The sequence below is a fragment of the Bombina bombina genome, chromosome 5, assembly GCF_027579735.1.
Source record: "Bombina bombina isolate aBomBom1 chromosome 5, aBomBom1.pri, whole genome shotgun sequence".
NCBI lineage: Eukaryota > Metazoa > Chordata > Amphibia > Anura > Bombinatoridae > Bombina > Bombina bombina.
Window position 1 is genome coordinate 930659594 of NC_069503.1, and position 7848 is coordinate 930667441.

Below are 7848 nucleotides of genomic sequence, written 5' to 3' on the forward strand. Positions count from 1 at the left end.
GGATACCACGAGAACAAAGCAAATTACATAATAGAAGTAAATTTGAAAGCGGTTTAAAAAACTGCATACCATGAATCGTTAGTTTTTTGTTAATATAACCCTTTAATCTGGTATCCATCTAAAGGTACTTTGTATTGTAAAGATAAAAATCTCTTATTTGTATTTTTTATTTAATGTTTGTTTTACACTTTATTTAACCCCATCAAAACATGTAGTAAATTGGATATGGGGGGGGGTCGTCTATCATGGTTCAGATAGAGAATGCAATTTTAAGATATTTTTCAATGTACTTATTAAATGTACTGCATTCTCTTGGTATCTTTTCTTGAAACGTATACGCTGGGCTCAGGAGCAGCAATATATTACTGGGTGCTAGCTGCTTATTGGTGGTTGCACATATGCCTAGCATTGGTAGATGTGTTCAGCTAGCTCATAATAGTGCAATGTTCCTCCTTCAACAAAAGGATAACAGAAAGAAGCAAATTTGATAATAGAAGTAAATTGGATAGTAAAGTGATATGCTTTATCTGGATCATGAAAGAAAAAAAATTAGTGTATAATTCTTCAAGTATCCCAACTATAACATTTAAAAAAAGGGACATGAAACCCCAAATATTTCTCTCATGATTAAAGCGCACCATTTTCCAACTTTCAAATTTATTTTTTTATCAAATTTTGCTCTTGGTAGCCTTAGTTGAATGAATAGCAACATACTACTGGGAGCTAGATGAACACAGGTGAGCCAATGACAAGCAGCATACATGAGCAGCACATTGCATTGCTCACTACAGAATACATGGTGCTTAGTGTGGAGTTTGGGGGATAATGGTCTGGGGCTGGTTTTCAGATTTTGACCTAAGTCCCTGTGCTCCAGTTAAGGGTCATATAAATGCTACAGGTTATAAAGACATTGTAGACGATTTGGCGCTTCCAACTTTGTGGCAACAGTTTGGGGAAGGCCCTTTCCTGTTCCAGCATGACTGTGCCCCTGTGCACAAAGTGAGGTTCAGGAAGACATGCTTTGTTTTATTTAAATATAGTTGGTGCATTCATTCGGATATTCCATTCATAAAAACAAAACTAATATCCGTTTCATTGCAAATTTGCAACAGTAACAACAAAAAACGCACGTCTTAAATGAACCCACAGTAATGTCCAGTACTTCCCATTGGCAGTCCGTTATGAACAAAAAGCAGTTCCAACTTACTATTAAAAAATATTTTATTTTGCTATAGGCAGCTCTACTGTAATACAAAGTAGACCGGAGCACCATTTACAGAGGGGGAGGATACAAAAAAAAAAAAAAAAAAAAAAAAAAAAAACTTTTATTCACAGCTAAGCCTTTAAAACAAACTGCTTAATATTACAGGAAAGTAGGCTGGAGTGGGTGGTGGAGTACTCCCACGTCAGTGGGACAGTCATCTTAGTGTCTGAAACAAACAGGAAATAAAGGGGCACCACATAGCATAAGCATACACTAATAGTATATGGGTATAGAAAATAACTTATTCAGTGCAAGTACAGAAGGTTGGTACTCAAAGGCCCCAGCTGACTGAACTCTGGTTCCTGATTTTTTTCCCCTTCAGATCAATGGGCACTCAAAAAGGAGTCTTGAGATGAGGACACTGAAAGAATAAGCCGAGAAACACATTGCAGATTTGCATTTGTTTTTATCCTCAACAATAGAGACTTTTTAAGTTTTACTCTAGACTATTGTTTTGTGCCCATTGATCTGAAAGGGGAAAAAAAAAAAACGGCACTACGTATTATTGCACATGGTTTTGGAATGTCCAACAATCTCATATAGGTACAACTGTCATGTGTCACATACTTCTGGTCATATAGCGTGATGGAAAGTAATACTAAAATACAAAATAATAGTAATACAAAAATATATTCACACACAATTTCCCAGTAATTTCCATTTATTATATATATATATATATATATATATATATATATATATATATATATATATATATATATATATATATATATATATATATAGTTTAAAACGTGTTTTTTTTTTTTTACGTAGAACATTATAATGTTATCTTTTAAAGGAAAAGACTCCCTCTAATGTATCTGTGGTCCCAGGCTCAGCCAAGATTCAAAGCTGCCTATATGAATACACAGACTTAAAGAGCAGCCTAAGTTTATGCAACATGCTACACTATGCACCTAACATACAAATTAATGAAGAGAACAAATAAAATGGTGGAGTTCACTTGCAGTAAAGGGCAAGGCAGCATTGTTCTGGATGTCTTTTTTCAGCTGTGTGCAGGCTGCAGATGGACAGTCACTAAGGGAAAGATGATTAATGGCCTGGGTATTGTGACCTGCTGTATAGTATTACTATGTTTCTCTGCATTGAAATATTTTGTGCAGAAAACTACTACTGACAAACACCGAAAGTAAGTTCATTTCACACTTAAAAACGGGACAGTCTAAGACAGAATTTAAAAACAGATAATCCCTTTATTACTTATTCCCCAGTTTTGTATAACCAATAACCTTACACCTCTGATTACATTGTATCCAAGCCTCTGCAGACTGCCCCCTTATCTCAGTTCTTTTGACAGACAAGCATTTAGCCAATCAGTGCTGACTCATAAATAACTCCAAGGGAGTGAGCACAATGTTATTTATATGACACACATGAACTAGCAGTGTCTAACTGCCAAAATGCACTGAGAACAAGAGGCAGTTCAATGGCTTAAAAAAATTGTTTGTTTATGAGCATATCTAGGTTTAGCTTTCCACAAAGAATACCAATAGAGCAAATTTGATGATAAAAAGTAAAGTTATTTAAAATTGCATGCCCGATCTGAATCATGAAAGTTTAATTTTGACTAGCCTGTTCCTTTAATGGGACATACAATCAAAATGTTTTTCTCTTTCATGATTTAGAAACAAAATAAATTAATAAGTTGTTTAAAATGATATGCTCTATTATCAAATTTGCTTCATGGTCTACAAATTTATTTATTTTTTTAATAGACATTTGAAAAACTTTTTTTTTCTGCAGCATTTCAGTACAATTTTAAAAATGTCTTTATTCTCCGTTTAATCACCACAATCCAATTGAGATGGTGCTCTAGTGCAACTGCCTAATTTAAAATTTAATTTTATAAATGACCTGCAGAAAAAATGTTTGCTACAAAAAATTCTCATAGAAGAAAAGGGGGGGGGGGGGAGTTCTGCCTCTGGGCCTAAATCAAGACATGCACGCTTTAGAATGCTGAAATTTAGTAGTATGTTCGTTATAAGCATTTTATTATCAAAAGCACATTAAAGTCATATAAATATGTACATTATATCTCAGCCATTAAGCACTGACCTGCAGATGATCTGCATACAAAATAAAAAATTTAAAAACATTAAAGGGACATGAAACCCAAAATGTTTATTTCATGGTTCAGATAGAGAATACAATTTTAAACAACTTTCGAAATTACTTATATTTAATTTGCTTCCTTCTCTTGTTATCCTTTACTGAAAAGGTTTATCTAGGCAAGCTCAGGAGCAGCAGAGAACCTAGGTTCTAGCTGATTGGTGGTTGCATATTTATACCGATTGTCATTGGCTCACCCATGTGTTCAGTTAGAAATGATTAGTGCATTGCTACTCCTTCAACAAAGGATATCAAGAGAATGAAATAAATTAGATAATAGGAGTAAATTTGAAAGTTGTATGTTCTACCTAAATCATGAAAGGAAAATGTTGGGTTTCATGTCCCTTTAAAAACTGGTATTTTTATTTTCAAAATTTGAATTGTTTTGCAATCCAGTGACATACCCTTTAAAAAGTGCATTGAATATGTTTATCTTTTATCCTTTGCTACAACCAAATAGGGAGAGCTATAAATGAGCACCTACAACAATGAAACTACAATTGTACAGCTAAATTACAGGAAAACCAGGCAAACTAAATGTTTTCACTAAATATAATTAAAATGACATAAAAGTGCAAAAAGAAAAACGTTTCAATTGGTTAGTGCATTTATTATTGCAGTTCTTTGCATATGACTGTATTTAGCTCCTGCAGCAGTACTGGGAGCTAGCTGAACATCAGTTCAGCCAATGACAAAAGGAATATGTACACAGCCAATCATCACAAACTATCTGCCATTAGTACACTGTACCTCATGAGCCTATGTATGGTTTTCAACAAATGATACTAAAAGAACATTCCATAACAGAAGTAAACTGAAAAGACTTAAAGTTGCAAACTCACTCCAGTTGTCATGCAATGGAAACTGCTTTCAAGCTCCTGCAGGGCAGGCACGCTGATGAGATTTTTTTTTTTTTTTTTTTTTAAATTATAAACTATAAAATATCTTAATTGAATCACTTTTCACTTCATATGGTCCCATCAGCCCCCCTCGTCATACTTTTTTTTTCCTACCTGTGACATTTTTAACTTGCAGCCAATTGGCTGCTTAGCCACATGGCTCGCTGTGTGCTACATGCAACCATCTCAGTAAGTAACACGTATGCGTGTATGACATTCATCTTCCATATCATTTATGTGAAATTTGCATTATCCACTATCTAGAAAGCAGGTGGGACCGCTTTCTCTACTTCATTACACAAAGGGAAAGCAAAAAGAATGGGCAGAGGGAAGAGCGACGCTGCATGAATCTATACATACACATTTGAAAATAAATATAGCGGTTAACATTGTTATTATATAAAGAATCAGATTTTAAATTATATTTTTTTTTACCATCACTTTAATAAATAGGGGCCTCTGTCTGAACCATGAAAATCTACTTTTCACTTTACTGTTTCTATTCTTATACCAGTTGTGCAGTTTCAATATTCCTTGTGGTATACAAGCACTATGTGCAAGTACCTGCACCACCTTTTGAGCACGCTATACCATACGCCTGATTTTATACTTGGTCTAGCAGAACTGCAGCTACTGAATACTTTACCAACAAATAAGAATGTCTGCAGCCATAAAAACTCCTGCACAACAAAGGAAGGGAAAGAAACAAACTAAAATCATTTTGTTCTAGCCTGGTTCTTGATACACAGGGCAAGAGTTATCATTGCTATTCTCCTATATTTGTCCCTAAAAATGTGTAAGAGAAACAATGCTCCTATTTATCATTCAAAAATGTGCCTAAAATTGGGCAACTTTGACTGTAAAATTCTCCTACTCTGTTCCCATTGTCCTTGGAGAACATGTGCTCCAAAAAAATTAGATCCTTATACTGTGTCTAAAACCTAGTTTCTCATGTCTAAATTAAACATCCATTAAAGAAAAGCAAGTTCCATTATGTGGGCACTGTTAAGCTAAATATACTACAGTGGCACTAGAACAGTTTTTACAACTATTCACCCATCCAGGAATAAAGCGATATAATGCTTGGAGGTGGCCACATTTGATACAGTAATAGACCATGCATATCCTAGGGATATATAAAAAAAAAAAAAAAAAAAGTAAAATAAAGGTTCATTCTTTACAGCATTTTTGCATTACTGACCATGGATAACTAAGAGATTAAATACATAGGTAATGTCCTGCTCAGGTCATGTGACTGCTGCTCAGCTTGGGAACTGCAGTGATTGTGGCATCGGAGCGGGATGTTAATTGTGTGTTTAAACCCATTGCAAGATTATACACAGTTAGCTAGAGTCAGTAATGCTCTTGTTAAGGGGTTAAGCACATAGGCAAAGTCCCGTTCAGGTAATGTGATTACTGCTTCTGAGTGGCTAACTGGTTGTGCATTTTACGGTATACACTTATCTAGACTGAATCATGTAGAAAACACATCATCCAATGAATTAGAGCACACACTTTTTGCATTAGAATATTCCTTAAGTCCAAAACACAGAGGAAAATGCTGCACAAGTCTGAATGCAAGTTAGGGAAAATGTATAACCACAGGAAAGAAATCAGTTTCTGCATGCTTACTCATAAATGTCTATATTCTAACCTCAAAATAGTAAAGCCTTATGCAAGACATTTTGCTTCCCTTAAAAAAAACTTAAAGGGATAGGAAAGTGAAAATCAAACGTTCATGATTCAGACAGAGCATGTCATTCTAAGACACTTAAATTCACTTCTATTTTCAAATGTGCTTCAATCTCTTTGTATCCCTTGTTGAAAAAGAATATGCACATATCCTACAGTAGTTGGAGCTAAAATGCTGATTGGTGCCTGCACATATTTGTCTCTTGTGATTGGCTAACTAGAAAAGTTAATCTAGCTGCCAGTGGTGCAATGATGTTCCTTCAGCAAAGGATAACAAGAGAACAAAGCAAATGTGCTAATAGATATAAACTGGAAAGCTGTTTAAAACTGTATGTTCTATCCAAATCATGAAAAAACATTTTGGGGTTTAATGTCCCTTTAATAATAAGCCTGTGTCCAAAACAAAAAGGTTCTCTAATGCAAAGACAAAGTAAAAGACAAAAACAGATTTACAATAAAAATTGTGGATTTTGCAGTCCTGAAAACTGAAAGAGCACGTCAGGCTTCACAAGCTTAACCATGTCACATATCTGCCCCAAACCTGCAGTTTATTGCTGAAGCCAAGAGATTTTGTAAACATAATGACAGTGGCAAGTTTGTCATCTCCAGACACAAGTCGAGACTGGCTCAATCCAAATAAGGAAAGTGGTTGTGTGATCATTGAAAAAACAATTGCAGAAAAATATGTTCATCTATTCTAATATGTCCATTAGAAGACTGTAGAAAATTGATGCAATTACAAGGTATCTTCTGTTACCGACATTCTAGTGTAAAGTATCCACAGCATAAAAAATAAAACATTTCTAGGTCTAGATTCCATTTTTTTTTTTTTTTCAGATGGATTGGAACACTGCTAAAAAAAAAAAAAAAAAAAAAAAAAAGAATTCCTCAGCCATACTTAAAAGGGACAGTCTGGTCAAAAGTAAACTTTCATGATTCAGATAGGGCATGCAATTTTAAACAACCTGCCAATTTAAATTGTATCATCAAATTTGCTTTGTTCCCTTGGTATTCTTTGTTGAAAGCTAAACCTAGGTAGGCTCATATGCTAATTGTTAAGCCCTTGAATGCCACCTCTTATCTCACTGCATTTTCACAGCTAGTTCATGTGTGCCATATAGATAACACTGTGCTCACTCCCATGGTGTAATTTATGAGTCAGCTCTGATTGGCTCAATTGCCAATCTGTCAAAAGAACTGAAATAAGGGGCAGCCTGCAGAGGCTTAGATACAAGGTAATCACACAGATAAAAAAAAAGTATTTTAATATAACCGTGCTGTTATGCAAAAATTGGGGAATGGGTAATAAAGGGGTTATCTATCTTTTTAAACAATACAAATTCTGGCGTAGACTTTAAGCATTGGAATGGCTTTGAAAGCTGCAATTTAAAAACAGAATGTCAACATTTATACACAGTATTTTTTTTTCTTCAAGTTAATGTGCTGAATAAGCCTACTTTGTGTGTGGGAACTTTTAATATCAGACAATGTGCAAGCCCAGATGCTCAAAATCTGGCACTTTTCACCTTAAATTAAAAATGAGATTTTTTTTTTTAATTTTTTTTATACAATTATTTTTTTTAATTAACCTTTTATCAAGCATACATAAAAAAAAAATATTAAACATATTAAACACCTGCTCTTCGATATACATGATAGAATTTTTTTTGAGTAATATGTCAGTTTAATATGGTGCATATTTATGTTAAAGGGACACTGAACCCAAATTTTCTCTTTCGTGATTCAGATAGAAGCATGCAATTTTAAGCAACTTTCTAATTTACTCCCATTATCAAATTTCCTTCATTCTCGACATCTATTTGAAAATCAAGATTGTAAGTTTAGATGCCGGCCCATTTTTGG

General features: G+C 34.3%; 1 protein-coding gene across 5 annotated transcripts in view; it reads right to left on the bottom strand.

Moving 5' to 3' along the window:
* Positions 1–7848, bottom strand: part of NCOA2 (nuclear receptor coactivator 2) — an 884149-nt gene that overhangs the window by 540983 nt on the left and 335318 nt on the right. The window lies entirely within an intron of this gene.